The sequence below is a fragment of the Coenobita brevimanus genome, chromosome 21 (genome assembly GCF_032717465.1).
Source record: "Coenobita brevimanus isolate Jiangsu-jjx chromosome 21, ASM3271746v2, whole genome shotgun sequence".
NCBI lineage: Eukaryota > Metazoa > Arthropoda > Malacostraca > Decapoda > Coenobitidae > Coenobita > Coenobita brevimanus.
This window is the reverse complement of record NC_136974.1, coordinates 14,014,842-14,033,546: the sequence shown is the minus strand read 5'-3', so window position 1 is coordinate 14,033,546 and position 18,705 is coordinate 14,014,842.

The following is an 18,705-nucleotide window of genomic DNA, read 5'->3' as shown; positions in this document are numbered from 1 at the left end:
TGTTAGCGCCGAAGTGGTGACATGTAGAGGTGTCCGGTACGTAGGAGGACTACTGGGCCTTGAAAGCAGGCTGTGAAGCCTATGCCCAGAGTCGGTCACATAAAAAAAAAAAAAAAAAAAAAAAAAAAAAAAACACCTTCCATGTCCCTCATCTGCTTCAATTCATATTTGCCCAATCGTTCCTCCACTTCTCTCTTATACTCTGCCTTTTTCTCATCCTCTTGTAACCTTTCCACTCTCCTTGCAACTACTCCTTCCTCTTGTCTTTCCCTTCCTCTATTTCTCCATCTTACTTGGATCCTAATTCTGGCCAGCACCAAGTAGTGGTCAGAAAGTCCACTCCCCCAACCTCTATAAGCTCTTGCATCCATTACACATCTTCGCATCCTTTCATCCACATGCACATAATCAATCATTGCCTTCCTTTCATTCAGTTCACCACCCACCCTTCTCATCACTCACCATGTATACCTGTGGATCATTTTATGCCTGAAGAGGGTATTGGCTATCACCAACCCCCTCCTAGCACAAATGTCCACTAATGCACTGCCATTCTCATCTATCTCAGCAGGCACACCCCACTCACCAACTATTCCATCCACCTTCACATTCCCTGCTTTACCATTCATATCACCGATCAAAAACACTCTCTCATTCTTTCGAAACTTTTCCATGCACACTTCCATATTTGTCCAGAACTCTTCTCTCACTCTGCTAGCACGAACTTGCATTGGCGCATACACACACGCAATCGCCCACATTTGTATTCCAACTTTCAACCTTACCCACACAATCTTTGACCCAAGTGATCCATACTCTCTTATGCTCTTCTTCCATCTTTTACTCACAACTATACATACTCCTTCCTTTGCCCTCTCATTCTCACCTACTCCTGCACATATACCCCATCCATACTCCCATTGATTGATTGTAGTAAAAACTAGCGGCACAACTGCTAAGGTCATATGCCGCCGGACAACAAGCTAAAACACGTGGCAAATAAATTGTGCATTGTTAATAACTTTTTCTAGAAATAATACACTGAAAATAATAAAAGAATAGTTCAAAGAGAAAACAATTTCTTATAAAAGTGGAAGGAGGCCTGCCTCCTGAAGAAAAACAAAAACATCAGTAAAAACGCTATGGACTTCCCCAAGCATCGAGGAGAGACAGTAGGCACCATCTACCCCTGTATGCCTATGGAGGAATCTCCGACGCAGGTCCCCCAATCTTGGACACTCGACCAGCAAGTGACGGACAGTAAGGGGAACAAAGCACTCATCACAGTACGGTTGAGTCTCGCCACTCATCAGGAACCCATGTGTAAGCCGAGAGTGCCCAATGCGAAGCCTAGCAAGAGCTACCTCCAATCGCCGAGGCATTGAAAGAAGAACCCTTGGCACAACCACTCTCTGGAAGACCTCTTTCAGCTCATTATGAGCAACACCATCCCAGCGTCTCTGCCAACACACATGCATTCTGTCCCGCAAGTAAGGCGTTAGATCAGATGCAGGAAGTGGATATTCTGTTGGGGGCTGTTGAGTAGCCGCAGCCTTGGCCAATGCATCCGCAGTCTCATTGCCCACCACACCAACATGCGCGGGAATCCAGCAAAAATCCACTCTCTTCCCCCGACGACAAATGAGGAACAGCCACTCCAAAATAGCTAAAACTAAGGGATGGGAAGAGTTAAAAGAGTCCAGGTCCAAAAGCGCCCCTTGAGAGTCACTAAAAATAGTAAAATAATTGTCAGGATGAACAAACACCAACTTCAAGGCTAAAATGATGGCTGACAACTCCGCAGCAAAAACTGAGGCAACCAAAGGAAGATTACCTCCACGGCTAAAATTGGGAAATACCACTCCAAAACCAACACCTGATGCGGATTTAGAGCCATCAGTATACACAGGCACAGAACCACCATGACTAGAAGAATGTTCTAAAAATAACCTTAAAAGACACTGAGGAGCGACAAAATCCTTTGAACCTGCAATAGGCCTGCAGAAAGTTACCTTGGGCAATATCCAAGGCGCAACCCTCGGGATCCGAACAGGACTGACAAGTACTGCCGACAAACCAAACCCCTCCATTATATCCTGAACCCTATAGCCAAATGGACGAGGCATGCGAGGGTGTCTACTATAACACAAAAGACAAGACTGTTTCGTCACACCCTCACAGAAAATTGAGTCTGGAAGGCGACGAATCCGGAGCCAGCACTGCACTGCAACAGACTGACGCAGTAGATCTAAGGGAGGCACACCAGCTTCCACCAATAAGCTGGGAATTGGAGGGGATCGAAAAGCCCCAGTTGCAAGGTGAAGACCAGTATAATAGACAGCATCTAGAGTTTTTAGTCTTGATTCTGTGGCAGAGGAATATACCTCACAGCCATATGACAGCTTAGAGGTTACAAATACCTGAAACAAATGCAAGAATGTCCTTCGATCAGCACCCCAAGAGGTATGGGACAGAACCCTCAATAGATGGAGAGCCTTCATACATGATGTTTTAAGATTTGCCAAGTGTGAGACCCATGACAAACGACAATCAAAAGTCAGGCCCACGAATTTCGTCTCTGTCACACAATGGAGTCTCCTGCCACAAAGCTGGAGATCAGGGTCCGGGTGTACCCCTCTCATCCTACAGAAGTGCATAGCCACAGTCTTTGAAGGGGAAAACCGAAAACCCTTGGAAGTGGCCCAGGCAGAAATCTTGTCCAAGGCAAGTTGCATCTGCCGCTCAATAGCAGACATGCGGGAGCCAGAAAACTATATAACTAAGTCATCCACATAAAGGGATGAGGATACCCCAGCAGGCACAGTGTCAACGATACCATTAATGGCCACTGCAAACAGGGAAACACTTAAGACACTCCCCTGCGGGACACCTTCCTCTTGGCACAGTGGCGCAGAGAGGGTAGAACCCACACGGACCCGAAATACACGATCAGTCAAGAAGTCTCCAAGCAACACAGGCAGGCAACCACGTAAACCAAAGGCATGAAGTTGTTGGAGGATGCCATGGCACCAGGCAGTGTCATAAGCCTTTTCAAGGTCAAAAAACACAGCCACAAGATGTTGCTTGGAGGCAAAAGCTTCACAGATTGACACCTCAAGCCTGATAAGGTTGTCTGAAGTGCACCGTAATTTACAGAAACCACTCTGTGACGGAGAGAGAAAGCAACCCTTCTCCAGAAACCACATAAGCCTGACACTGACCATCTTTTCGAACAGCTTGCACACACATGATGTTAAAGTGATAGGGTGATAATTGGAGACTTGGGAATGGTCTTTACCAGGCTTGGGAAAGGGGAGGACAATACCCAACTTCCAACTCCTCGGAATAGAGCCCTCACTCCAAACCCAGTTAAAAAGGTCCAATAAAAACTGAAGTGAATCAGTCGGAAGATGACGCAGCATAGCATGTGGAATATCGTCAGGCCCAGGAGCAGTGTCACGACACTCTGAAAGGGCAGCACGTAGCTCACGGAGGCTGAAATCTAAATTATACAGCTCTCCGCCACGAGAGCGAAAGTCAAGACCCAGCCTCTCCTGATTCCTACGACAGGTGGCAAATGGCTGAGAAGGATCCTTTGTGGAGACAGCGTAAAACTGATCTGCAAAAGCAGAGGCTACTGCATCTGGTGCAGACACAAGTTCTCCGTGAAGGCGCAACACCGGAGGGGAGGGGGGTGAGAACCTACCAGATATCTTGCGCACCTTTTTCCACACCACAGACTGTGAAGTTGAAGATGTAATCGTAGAAACATATGACCTCCACGAGTTTCGGCGAGCATTCTTCATGACCCATCTATAGTGAGCACGTGCTTTGCGAAACTGTATTTTTAGAAAAACAACATTACGAGTGGCAAAATACCGACAAGCAGCTGCTTTGTAAGTTCCCTTTGCTATGGAGCAGTCATCATTCCACCACGGCACAGGTCTCTGGGAAAAAACACCAGAAGTCCGTGGGATAGAATGAACCCCTGCTGAGAAAATGGTCTTAGTAAAATAACATTCGGCATCATCAATAGTTGAAAAATCAGTAACCCTGTTGGCAAATACACATAGTTCCTCAAAGAGAGACCAATCAGCCCTGTCCAGACACCAGCGTGGCAGACGGGCTACAGGAACAGAGTGAGTAGGCTGTACCACTACAGGGTAATGGTCACTACCATGTAGATCATCCAAAACCTCCCAGGAAAAATCAAGGGCACAGTTAGAAGAGGAGATGGTAAGGTCAATGACAGAATACGTGCCAGTCTGAACATGAAAATGGGTCGGCCTTCCATCATTTAGGACAACCAAATCTAAATCCCCAACCAAAGAGGCAAGAAGATCACCCCGGGGATTTGAAAGTGAGTCACCCCCACAAAGGATGGCGGCCATTAAGGTCACCAAGGAGTAGGAAAGGGGGTGGAAGTTGGCTGATAAGGGTTTCTAGATCAGCACGTATAACAGGAACTGAAGGTGGAAGGTACAGACAACAGATGGTATAGCACCTCCCAACGTGCATCTGTACGGCTAGGACTTGAAAGGGGGACTGAAACTCAAAGGAAATAAAGGGGACATCAGAACGGCACAAAATTGCACATCCACCGCTGTAACCACCAGGAGGAGATGCATGGAAGGCCTTATACCCACTAATGGAAGGGAACTGTCTGTCCCCCACCATTGTCTCCTGAAGACACACACATAGTGGGTTCAGAGTAGAGAGTAATAACTGCAATTCCTCCCAATTTGCCATGGCACCTCTACAGTTCCACTGAAGACAGATTGGTACCGATTGAGCCATAGTGATTAGTATTAAATATTATGAACTTAGAAAGCTATGTAGCAACCTCGTTGGGAAGGGAGTGAAAGCTCTTCTTCCTAGGCGTGGAGCTCTGCCTCACCAACCGAGAAGGCAATGAAGATTTAGAGTTTCCGTGGGTGGAAGTACCCTTACCCCGAGACATGTCCCGCCCATCGCCAGAATGAGTCCGAAGCATAGAGACCTTCTTGGAAGACCCACGTGCCCCGTCCGCACACCCATGTGAGGGTTCAGCTGGCACCTCGGGGCCAACCAAACCCCCCCCATCCAAATCATCCAAAGGTTGGCCGCTGGATGATGGATCAGAGGGAGCAAGCGACTGAGCTCTATGAGTATCTAAGAACCCAGGCCCCACCACATCTGAGGAAGAGGCAGGGACGGGAATCCTAGAAGGGCCATCATGAACACCCACAGACTTAGATGTGACCACTGGCTGGGTTGTCGAGCGAAGAGCCCCCTCAGAATCCTCATGTGGTACAGAAGTTTGAACCTTAGAAGGAGGGGAGTCACCTAAAAACTCCTCACTCCTCACTCGTTTGAGGTTGGGAGATGCAACCTCCATCTCTGCACCAGAACTTAAAGCATTAGAAACTATAGTGCCACACTGTAAAGAAGATTGAGCAACAGTAGCAGAGCGGGCAGATGGTACAGGAGCAGCAGTCAGTACGGAAGTAGCAGCTGATATAGAAGTATGAGAGATGCTGTTTTTTTGGGATATGTCAGGACAAGGATGCACAGGAAGATCATCGGGAGTTTTGAATGTGTCAAAGCAAAGTGTAGCATCGACACGGGTGTTTGTCACAGGAGGAACCGGAGGAACTGGGATGGGGGAGGCACTCCCAGACGCTGGAAGAACCACCGCAGAGGGGACACCCCCAGAGACAGGAGGCACCTCCCTGGAGGAAGCATAGCTGCTTCCAGGCTGCACTCCTTCAGTGGAATCCCCCGGGCGAGAAGGCCGGGAAGTAGAACCCCGAGAATTTGATGGGGCATTGTGTGATAGCAGGGGCACCTGCTGGGTAGCTTTATGGTGAGACAACGCAGCAGCAAAGGTAACCCCAGGGCGAATGAACCGCTCCCTTACCCTGGCCTTTGCCTCAGAAAAGGAAATTTTCTCCTTCGTTCGGACAGAAATGAGCTCGTATTCATATTTGTATACTTTGCAATCCCTTGAGGAGGCTGCATGTGCTCCTCCACAGTTCAAACATTTAGAGGGTTGAGAACAATCATTTATACCATGAGAAATTCCACCACAATTTCCACAGACCTCAGGAAGGCCAGACGCTTCCCGCCTGCAAGAACGGCGGACGTGACCAAATCTTTGACAATAATAGCATCTTCTAGGTCGGGGAACATAAGGTTTAACCTTTAGCTTCCACCATGCAGCAGTGATAACCTCCAGCAAGGTAAGATGGTCAAATGTCAAGATAAGAGTGGGCGTGGGGGTTAAAACCCCATCAACCTTCTTCATAATTCTCTGTACTCCTACAACACCCTGAGAAGCCAGCCCCTCTAGGAGGGAAGAATCAGACTATGATATCAAGTCACAAGAATACACAACCCCTCGGGACTGGTTTAGGACCAAGTGACGAGAGGCAGATACAGGATAACCAGTAACCATAGTTAGGGACTGGATGCGTGAACTCTCCTCTTCATTCCTAGCTTCTAGCAATAGAGAACCATCACCCTGTAAAGAGACCTTGGGGGAAAATCCACATGCTGAAACTAGACCACTGTGAATCTGAAAACAATTCAGGTTCCGGAAAGAAGTACCATTATCCATTATAATGACTACATATTTGGTGTAAGAGTTATTAACAAAAACACCAGGTAAGAGCTCCATAGAAAAGGCATCGCAATTCACTATTTTGGCAGACGACCCGGAGGGTACAGGGTCGTCGGCCAGAGAGTGACCAGTTGATGCCGACTCGTGCGGCTGGTCACCAACCACACGAGTGGGTAAAGAAAGGTTCTTTGTATCCATAAATACATTGGTGTAAAAAAATTGGCACCAGGAGCCAAGGGAAACCGCCTACCAAGGAGTGAGGGGACTGAGCGCAGTCTGATGGGAGCGGGGTACCTTGTCCCCAGAGGGTGTCCCCAAAAGGACACCCTGTGATGCAAAAGTTCGCTCCCACCAGTGCAAAGACCCCCTTCCCCAACACCCCCCAGCCCAGACACCCAACCAACCAACTCGGGACAGCACCGAGGCGATCCCTCTGGAGGGCAGCACTGATGACCCTTACGGGTAACCTATGTTTCGGGCAGCGCTTAGTCAGACCCCTCACCCACAACCCCACCCGCGTGGGAGACCCTGCCGGATGTCGTTACATCCACAGGCAGGCTTATGGGATCACAGGGGCACGCAAGCCCCCCCACCACGACAAGGTGGCTGCCCACAGGGGGGTCCATACTCCCATTCTCTCACACTTTCTCCTCTCCATTTTGTTTCATTTATTCCACATACATCCACTTTTGCACCCTCAAGCACCTGGACAATCTCTCTTTCACCTCATCATTCGCTCCTCTTACATTCCATGTTGCCATTACTAAGTCCTTTGTCAGGTCCTGGGTCGTCATCGTTTGGTCAGTCCTTGTCCGAGGCTTCTTGTTTAACTTTTTAGTTAGTTGTTTTCCGGGGAGGGGCACTAACCCTCCGCCAACCCTTTTAGTCGCCTTTTATGACAAGCAGGGATACTGGGGGAGTATTCTTGAAAAACCCCCCTACCCCCAGGGGGGAGGAGGAGAGTTAATGAGACGAAAAGCCTTTGACTCCACCCTATTGAGAAGAGCTGTATGTGGGGAGCCTCCCCACACATGAGAGTTGTACTCCACACAGGGGTGGATAAAACCTCTGTATAGAGTCAACAATTGTGCAGGGGTAAAGAAAGAATAGAGTTGGCTTAGCACACCCAATCTCTTGGAAGCAGATTTTACAAGTGATGTAATATGATCTTTCCAAGATAAGTCCCGAGGAAAATGAAACCCCAAGCATGTTCGAGGATGATGCAGGATTAAGCTGAATATTATTAAACATTAGTGGGTATACCTATGGAAGATTTTGTTGGGTTAATTGGTGTAAGAACTGAGTCTTAGATGCATTAAAAGCAATCAGATTATTTTTACCCCAGTCAGAGATACGAGCCAAGTCAGACATTAGGTGTGCCATAGACTCATCCCTTGTTTGTTGAAGTAAATGCTGAGATGGGCGTTGTGGGAACCGAATGGAAAGGTGAAGGGTGGAGTCATCAGAGTATGAGTGGATAGGGTAAGATGTACAGCTTAGAAGGTCATTGATGAATAAAAGGAAGAGAGTTGGTGATAGGATAGAGCCCTGAGGAACACCACTGTTGATAGATCTAGGAGAAGAACGATGGCCATCTACATCAGCGGCTATAGAACGACCAGAAAGGAAGCTAGCGATGAAGGCACTGATAGAAGGATAGAAACTGTAAAAGGGCAGTTTTGGAAATGCCAGACTCAATCGAAAGCCTTTGAGATGTCAAGTGCAATGGCAAAGCTTTTGCCAAAGTCCCGAAAGGAGGATGACCAGGAGTCTGAAAGGTAGGTGAGTAGATCGCCAGTGGAGCATCCCTGACGGAACCCATACTGACGATCTGAAAGAAGGTTGTGATAGGAAAGATGTCTTAAAATTTTTCTATTGAGAATTGACTCAAAAACTTTTGAAATACAGGACGTTAAAGCGATTGGACGATAGTTGGAGGGTTAGGAGAAGCCACCCTTCTTTGGGACTGGCTGAATGAGAGCAAACTTCCAGCAAGAAGGAAAGATACAAATTGTCAGACAAGGGCGAAAGAGTTTGCCTAGGCAGGGTGTAACCACAGAAGAACAGTTCTTGAGAACAACAGGAGGGACCCCATCAGGCCCATATGCCATGTTAGTATTGAGGCCAGTGATGGCAGAAAATACATGAGCTGAAGAAATTTTATTGTCAGCCATGAGGAAGTCAGGGGGGGGAAGTGATGGAGGAACAGCACCGGAATCGTCTAAGGTGGAATTGGAGGAGAAAGTCTGTGCGAAGAGATGTGCTTTATCAGTAGAAGAAACAGCTACAGAACCATCAGAGTAGAAAAGAGAAGGGAAGGATGATGAGGTAAAGTTGTTAGAAAAGGTTTTTGGTAAGGTGCCAGAAGAAGCAGGAAGAATTCAAGTTGGAGAGTTGAGAGCATTTAGTACGGATAAAATTATTTTTAGTAGAGTGAAGAAGAGACTTAGCACGATTCCGCGACCAGCCGAGGTTTTGAGTATGCACCTTTCACGAAAAGGCGATGTGTACTGGCGCCCTTGGCAAAAAATGGCGTTGTTAAACGCTTTGAGTATCCGGCCCCTGTTCTCACAACCACTTCAGTGGCCCACAAAAATGCGGCAAGTTTGTATTAGTTAACACTTCATCACTTACATGATTATCCATAATATACTAACACTTAGTTAATGAACCAAACAATTTGTATACAGTAATCACTCTAATATCCGGACGCCCAATATCCGAACATCCCCACTATCCGGACATAAGAATGTTTCATACTGTACTTTTTTCCATACTATACTTACCTCATTTCACTCTTTAATGTCTTTATTGGTGTGAATAGGATGTTAGGAGCTATGCATGTGCAGTAGGAAGGTGTTTTTCTGAGTTAGGCTAGGTTAGGGTCCATAAGTACCAGTCCAGGAGCCAGTCACCAGAATGTTTATTATTGTATGAACCTACTTCTAAACCCTTATTTTATGTTTCTTTTTCATTTATTTTAGTCTTTTATGTGCCTTATTGGTGTGATTTGGGTCTTAAATTGGGGGTATGCATGTCCAGAGTGAGTTGTATAGGTGTTTCTCTGAGTTAGGGTCCATAAGTACAAGTCCATAAGCTGGGGCCCAATATCCGGACAGAACTAATATCCGGACCTACCTATGGCTCTATTACGTCGGATATTGGAGTGATTACTGTATATATATATATATATATATATGTTTGGGGTGGCCACAAACAAATTCCCTCCACGTCGCCCTGTCCCCCGCCATTTCAGTGCCCTGCTTCCAATTCACACCCCCATCTCTCATATACCTCTCCACCCCATCTCTCCATCTCATCCTCGGCCTCCCCCTCCCTCTTCCCCCCTCCACCTCACTCACATACACTCTCTTCGTCAGTCTTTCACCCTCCATCCTCTCCACATGGACAAACCACCTCAGTGTGTTCCTCATAACGCTTCCTATCATATCCACATCCACACCACAATGCTCCTTTATATCCTCATTCGTCAGCCTGTCTCTCCATGTGACTCCACAGGCTCCTCTTAAATAACTCATTTCCACTGCTCTCACTCTTGACTTGTGTCCTTCCAGCAACGTCCAAGCTTCACTTCCATATGTTAGAGTTGGTATCACAATATGTACTGTCATGCTGCAATATTTTCACTTCCATGCTCACTTCCCTGCTTCTTATCACTGCTTTCAAAGAACCAGCAACCTTTCTTCCCTGCTGCACCCTTTCAAGCACTTCACCCTCCAAACCTCCATCCTTACTCATCACACTACCCAAGTACTTAAACGTACTCACATTTTCCAATTCCTCACCATCCAACCTCACTGTACATTCACTAACTTCATCTCTCTCAAAGACCATCACTTTACCCTTCCCTACATTCACCTTTAGATTTCGTTTCTTACACACTCTCCCAAACTCATCCACCAAGCCTTGTAGCTCTCCTTCGTCTTCATTTATATATATATATATATATATATATATATATATATATATATATATATATACATATATATATATCATTCATTCATTGCCAGACGCCATGTATCCCAAACGGGGTGGCCAAGGGCTTAGAGTTAATTGTTTTTACAGGGAGGGGCACTAATCCTCCACCAACCCCACTTGACATGTAGGGAGAACGTTATGCCAAGAGCATCCGGTGTTCCCAGGCGGTCACCCATCCAAGTACTAACCAGATCCACATATATATATATATATATATATATATATGAATATCAACACAAACATTACCAACTACTCAGTGACAGAGTGTTACACAATTTACACTGACATAATAGTAATTTTCTGAGCAATCAGGAGAAACGTAGGATGTGATTTAGTGAGTAATCCCATAATGCTAAGAAAAGTATCAGCATTAGCAGTGCCAAATACCCTGACACAAGAACCAGAAATTTGCATACTTGGACGACATCATAATTGCAAGACTCACAATAGATGAACATCTACAGAAATTAGATCAGCTCCTACACAAGTTAGCCAATTCTGGTTTAAAAATTAAGCTGTCTTATTGCAAATTTTGCTTTATGGAAATTCTTAGGCCACAGACTAGATGCAGAGGGGATCCACACCTCCGAGGACAAAATACAAGCAGCAAGGGATTTCGCTGAACCCACTAATGTGAATAAAGTAGCCTAAAACAATTTTTAGGGCTAGCCGCCTAATACAGATCATTCATACAACCATTTTCTCACACAGCAGAACCATTATTCCACCTATTGAAAAAACGTGGTATTTCAGTGGGGAGAGGAACAAAAAATAGCATTTAATGAATTAAAAGATAAACTTACATGTGCACCTTGCGTGGCCTATCCTAATTTCACATAACTATTCATAATTAGCACAGATGCCTCCCTCATAGGCTTAGGTGCTGTATTGATGCTGGAGGATAAACGAGGTAAATACCAACCCATTGCTTTTGGCGGTAGACAAATAAATGGAGCAGAGAAAAATTATTGTACAACAGACTTAGAATCCCAAACGGTAATATTTGCTCTACAGAAATTTTGTGACCTTGTGTATGGATACGAGATTCACCTATACACAGACCGTGTTCCAAGAAAAACTCCTCTCTGGGAGGAGAGCACAATGGAAATGTAAAATCCAGAATTACAATGTAAATATTCACTACCCCCCTGGGGGTAGGGGGGGTTTTCAAGAATACTCCCCCAGTATCCCTGTGTGGGAAATATTTTCCCCAAGAGCAGTTGCGCTCTCTAAATTTATCATAGTTATCCCTGGTTAAAGGCAGAGGATGAAGAGACTGTTGTTAATTATTCAAGCGGTTTTAATAACCCAGAAACGATGTTCTCTTTAATAATTCTTGTTATTGATAAATTAAATGCTACTGCATTTAACCCCCGTGGACAACTATGCATTGTAAATACATGTAATTATGTGGTATTTTCCACTGACCTAAACTGCGTCTGCGCGATAGGTGACGTGGCAAGCAGGGAAAGATTCCCCTGTTAAGGCAGATGGGGAATTAAGATATTTACGTAGTTAAAGGGAATATTTGGTCTAACTTTAGTTTAAGTGGAACTAAGATTAATTTGTTAGATTTGCCCTGTACATATCATGATGTAATTTAACTGTATTTAGTACTGTAATTAAATAAGAGTTGGCAACCCACAATGCGATGAGGTGTTGGGGTTTGCCGCGTTCAAGCACTCTGCTCCTAGCTCTCGTGGAGTTAGCACGGTTGTACATACACACCCGGCACCTCATACAAGGTTTGCCGAGGATACGATGGTAAATCGGAACGGTAACGTGGTAAAATTGCTGACGATACCACGGGCATTTGGAACCCGTCTGTATGGATTCCTGCCGACGATACGATGGGCAAAACAGTGTGACCAAAACCCAGGCTACTCGACAGAGAATATATCATACTACATTATGAAACATTTAGCCTAACACTGAATACTTATTAATTTTTTATAATAAATATCAATCGTTTTGAAGGCCTTATAAAGAGTTAATATTTCCTACACCGAGGAAACTGTGATGTCGATAAAATATCACGTGTTTACAACTGAGGACTCCACTGCAGGTAGAGTAGACGAACCAGTCGCCACCTGAAAACACCACCACAACAACGACGTACTGATGGCTTTATCATCGATTTCCTGGACAAGGGCAGCTGAATTCGCCCTTATAGAGAAATTGAGGCAGTTCCGCGTGTGTACCAGTTTGTAAACAAAAGTTGCTTCTCCTTATTCTTTATCGAGTCAGCGACAGTGATCACTGTCCAAAGTCGCGAGACGAGGCTCTGGCAACAGTGTGAGAAGCATGTCCTTTGCCGAGGATACGAGGAACATGTGTGATAGCGTCCAAGTTTTGTTCCACTTAAATCTTCCTCGGCCGTTCCTGGTACGAGGTACCGTGTGATAGGGCCTTAAGGACGCTTGCTTCCCCAAGCAACTATACCAGGCAGCCTCATCGTCATCGGTTAACGATCACTCCCTCTTCATATAGCTAAGTAACCTTTATGAATTGGCCAATTCAAGGGGGGATTAGCGAAGAGATAAGATAGAAGATAGTATTGTAGGTGAGTTAAATTTAATTTACGTTTCACCTAACTCTATGAGACTTGTTTGATTTACTTAGACAACTTTAGGAAAGAGTAACGACCTACGAGTTGTGTACCGAGAAAATTCTTGCATAGCGGTGTCCCGGCAGGGATACCGACTTGGATACATTAAACATTTCTCACATTTTGGTGCCCAGAAAAAGGGCCCCGATTTGTTTAACAGAACTACTCAACATCTTTAACATTTTTGGTGCCATGACCGAGTGAGGATAACCGATGTGTGCCGAGGCGCTGAATGTGTTTAGAGTTGCTTTTGTGGGGCACAGTTTACTACCACGTTCGGTTGAAGTGGAAGACGTGGACGTACGTGTCTATAGAGCTCCGGGAGGAAAGGCAAGCTTTTTCTCTGAAGGTGAAAGGCTGAATGCCGTACTAGACTGGGAGCATGACCGTACGGTCCTTTTCCTTGGAGGAAATGATATCCATGAGGACGTGGAGGTCAATGAAGTTGTGGAGAATATTTTAGCAGTGGTAGGAGCCATAGAGGGCTCTTGTAAATCCTCAGTAGCCATAACCCTCCTCGAGCCAAGGAACCTGCCATATGGCTCTCCAGTTTGTTATGGAACATATAAATTAGTTAGCAGAGCTGTAAACCGGAAGTTGCAACGGGCCAGGAAGGGAAGGGATTTCATACATTTTAATGCCAAGCCCTTCCAAGCAATGTTGAAATCTGATGGTATACATTGGAACCATCATGGTAGGGAAGCGGTTCTGCAGAAATTTATAAATTATGTAGAACATAAGAAAGGAGAGTTCTATGCTGTACAAGCTATGGGTGGGCCTATGGAGTATTGAGGTAATAAATTCTGAGCTCGGGGAATATGGGTGTTTTGGCAATTGAGTGTGGGGATGGAATAAAATCCTTGAGGTTTAATAACCCTGGGGAATAGGTTGAAATTATAGACCTAATCCCTACACTCCTCAAAATTAAATTAAATAATTAGCTGAGCTGTAATGAATATTATGAAATTGGGAGAGGGGATAATTTGCACAATGAGGACTTAATCCCTACCCTCTTCAAAATTTAAAATAATCAAATCATTACTAAGTTGAGGTAAAATTGTGGTTGGAATTCATAATTAAATTATTAATTTAGAACTCCGTCAACATGTCTCTTTCTTTATTGCAAAGATCTTCTAGTAGTAAGGCAGGATGGGTAACTAGAGCCATAAATGATTGTAACCAGTCGTTGGACCAAATACCTCTGTCCAAGGAGAGAATAAATAGTCTCCTAAATATTCTGAAAGATCGATGGAGTAAGTATGAAGAGAGTTACTTAACTTTAGAAGCGGCTATAGTAAAGGCTGAGAATAAGGAACTCTTAGAGTCAGAAACTACGAAGTTTGAAGACAAATTAGAAGAATACTTAACTGTAGTAAAGACACTAGAGTCAGAATTAGCTGACACTGCCGCGGAAACACAAGTTGTGGCACAGCAGAGTAGAGCTGTGTTACCACAAATAACGCTTCCGGAATTTGATGGAGAGCAGAACTGGAAATCCTTCTGGGATCAGTTCAAATATTTGGTACACGATAAAACAGATCTCCCTAAAGTCACCAAACTTACCTATTTGTTAGGACAGGTCAAGGGAACACCATATCAACTGATAAAAGAATTACCAGTAGAAGAAAATAACTATGAGGTGGCTTTGACCATCCTTAGACAAAATTACGAAGACAGGGAACAAATTATAAATCAATTATTGCGGGCTCTAATAGAATTACCCATGCCTAGGCACGATTTTGATTCCATGCAAAAATTTAGAATTGCAATAAGTTGTAAATTAAGGGCCTTAGGTACTTACGAAGATATTAAGACATCAGATTGGGTGCTTTCAAGAATTGTGCCCTTAAAGCTACCACCGAAAACCAAGGATGCTTTGTATGGTAGGTACCAGAAGGATAATTTCTCCTGTGAAGAGATAGAGGAAGGCTTGATGCAACTCTGTAAACATTTGCAAGGAACATTAAACACTACTGAGGTCAAACAGAAGACTGAAGTAAAGAAAAAACCCACTAACCAACTGACAGGGAAAGTTAAGTCAGAGAAGACTAAGTATGTGCCTAAAGAAGAGATAGGTACTTTCCTTAGCTCCACAAAGGCCGAGGATAAAGTATTAAAGATAAGGAATAGACCTGCTGAGGATATTAAGGAAATAAAACCTTCCATGGTAAAAGACAGGAAAGTTTGTGTCTTTTGTGGTGAGCAACATTCTAGTGTATTTTGTCAGCACTACCCTGATTATGCTTCTAGAGTAGGGAAGCTTCAGGAACTGGGGTGTTGTATAATCTGTATGAACTCCGAACATACTGCCGCGGACTGTAAGACTAAATTAAATCTTTGCTTTAAATGCAAAAAGGATCATCATCATAGTGCTTTATGCCCTAGGATGAAAATTGAGGTTCCTAAACCTGCAAGCGTCAATATGACAATTGCAAAAGGGAATGCTCCATTAGTAATGCCAGCTGCAGTACTAATAGCAGATGTGAAAGTATTGTTTGAGAATAGAAACCAATTAGTATGTACCTTGTTTGATACGGGTGCTCAGAAAACTTTCATTTGTGTAGACATTGTGAAGAAATTAAAGTTACCAGTTATCGGCAAGGTAAATCTAGCCATTACAGGATTCTTGACAACTAGGAAAGCTCAGTCTTTTGATTTAGTTAGACCTGTAATACAATTAGGCTGATATAAATGCCGTATAACAGCAGCTGTGCTTGATAATATGGAGACAAGTATATACATAAAGGAATTGAAGGAAACCTCTGATCATTTGCAAAGCTCAGGGATAAAGTTGGCTAAACGGAATGTTGAATCAGATACTGTGGGTCCCATAAAAATGATAATTGGTTCTAATTATTGTGGAAGATTCCTACATAGGACTTTCAAAAGGAATAAAGTACAGTTGTTCAAGAGTCCAGGAGGTAACCTTATTATGGGTCAGTTGCCTTTTCCAAAACAAGTTAAAGGAGAGGCCAAACTAGTAGACTTAGTCTTTGTTACCCCAACACAGTCATTGATGGTAGCTAGAATAGGTGCAGAATTAGAACCTACTCAGATAAATGACTTGTTGGATGAAAACATTGAACCTGTACACAAACTGTGGGACCTAGACAGTGTAGGTATACACTCTGAGGAACCAACCCCTGAAGATAAAATAACATTGGACTTGTATAATCAGTCTGTGGAATTTAAGGATGGACAGTATTGGGTAGGATCACCATGGAAACTAAACCACTCAGATTTGCCGACAAATTACCAAGCAGCTAAAGCTCAGTTAAATTCTCTTCTAAGAAAGTTGAGAGATAAACCAGAAAATCTGACCCTATATGATAATATTATAAGGGATCAATTGAAGAATAAATTTCTAGAAGAGGTAGAATACCCTGTTAACCATAAAGAAGGACACTACTTACCACATCATGCTGTAAGCAAGGATTCAGTAACTACTCTCATAAGGATAGTATTCAACTGTAGTAGTAAAGCGTCCAAGGGATCAGCTAGCTTGAACGATTGCCTATACTCTGGACCTACACTAACAGAGAAGTTAGGGAATGTGTTACTAAGATTTAGAGAGAAACCTTACACTTACACAGCAGACATTAGTAAGGCTTTTCTCAGAATAGGACTGAGAGATGAGGATAGGAAATTTACAAAATTCCTCTGGCCTCATGATCCTAAAAATGAGGATAGTCCATTGAAAACTTACTGTTTCCGATCGGTGCTCTTTGGCTCTTGTGCTAGTCCTTTCCTACTTTGCAACACTCTAAAGCATCATTTTGAAAATGCCAAATGTCCAGAAATAGGGCAGGCTTTTTATATGGATAATTTGCAAGGTGTTGCTGATACAGAATCGGAAGCTTTGAAGGTTTATGAAGTAGCCAATTCCGAATGTGGGAAGGCAAATTTGCCGTTACAGAGCTGGAATACAAATTCACTGCTTTTGAGGAATAAAATACAAGAGGACTATCCAGATTCTGACATTCCCAAAATTCAAAATGTGTTAAGTCTTAACTGGGATACAACAGCTGATGTAATAAGTTGAAACCAATTAAGTTCTCTGATGTCACTCTCACCAAGAGGTCCTTGTTAAGTCAGGTTTCCAAGCTATTTGACCCATTAGGATTTGTCAGTCCTATAGTTATTAGGGGCAAATGTTTAGTACAGGAGGCTTGGCGAGAAAAGTTAGACTGGGACACTGAATTGGGTGAGACATATGTGGAACAATGGGAACAGATTAGAAAGGAGTTTGAAACTACATCAAGCATATGTATTCCCAGGAAAATAAACAGTAATGAGAAGTCACACTTACACATATTTTGTGATGCTTCTCAAAGGGCCTATGGAGCAGTAGCTTATTGCGCAACAGGAGAGGATAGTAAGATTATTATGTCCAAAGCCAGAGTTGCGCCAATTAAAGAAAGAACCCTACCTCAAATGGAATTGGCTTCCATAGAAGTAGGAACTAAATTGGCCAGGTATATAACCATTACTCTTGATACTCAGTTTGAGGATATTTACATATGGACTGACAGTGAGATTTGTCTTTACTGGATAGGGAAGGAAGACAGTAAAATTCCTTTCGTCCGTAATAGAGTGAAGACTATTAAAGAGCTGTCTTCCAAATTTAAATTCATGCATGTGTCCTCCAAACAAAATCCAGCTGATCTGCTCTCAAGAGGCTTGACCGTAAGGAGACTGATCAAAGATAATTTGTGGTTTAAAGGTCCTAAATGGTTACTCACTAAGGATTGGCATGAACAGAAACAGTACAGTATTGCTGAGATTAGTGTAGTGAACTTGGATCCTGTAGTACCTGAGCCAGAAGTAATTGACATCAGCCGATTCTCATCAATAAGACAACTAAATACTACTAAATTGGTTGTTGAATTTTTGAATAAGAAGGTGGGGTTTCAGAAATTAGATCCCCTAGAATACTGGCTGAAAAGAATACAAAGAAATTCTTACGGGGAAATATAAGAACTTTTAGGCCAAGACACTGGAAAAAGGAATAAGCTGATGAAGAATTTAGGCTTGTTCTTAGACGGAAAAGGTCTGATAAGATGTCGAGGCCGATTGGTAAAGGCTGACTTGCCCATCCAAACCAAACATCCCATTTTATTACCTAAGAGTGGATGCTTTGTACAACTTATTATAAGGGAAGCCCATGATTCCACTCTTCATGGAGGTGTACCGCAGACCTTAGCCCAAATTCGGGAAAGGTACTGGATTCCTAAGGGTAGACAGGTTATTAAAAAATATCTCAAAAACTGCATCATTTGTAGGAGGTTTGAGCAGCGACCTTATATCTACCCAGGACCACCAGCCCTACCGAAGGATAGGGTGAACATAAGTCGGCCCTTCCATATAACAGGAGTGGACCACACGGGCTATAACTGTTACGGGTGAGGAAACTCCCCATAAAGTTTACATTAGTTTATTTACTTGTGCCTACACAAGGGCAGTCCATCTAGAATTAGCGGAAGACCTAAGCTCAGAG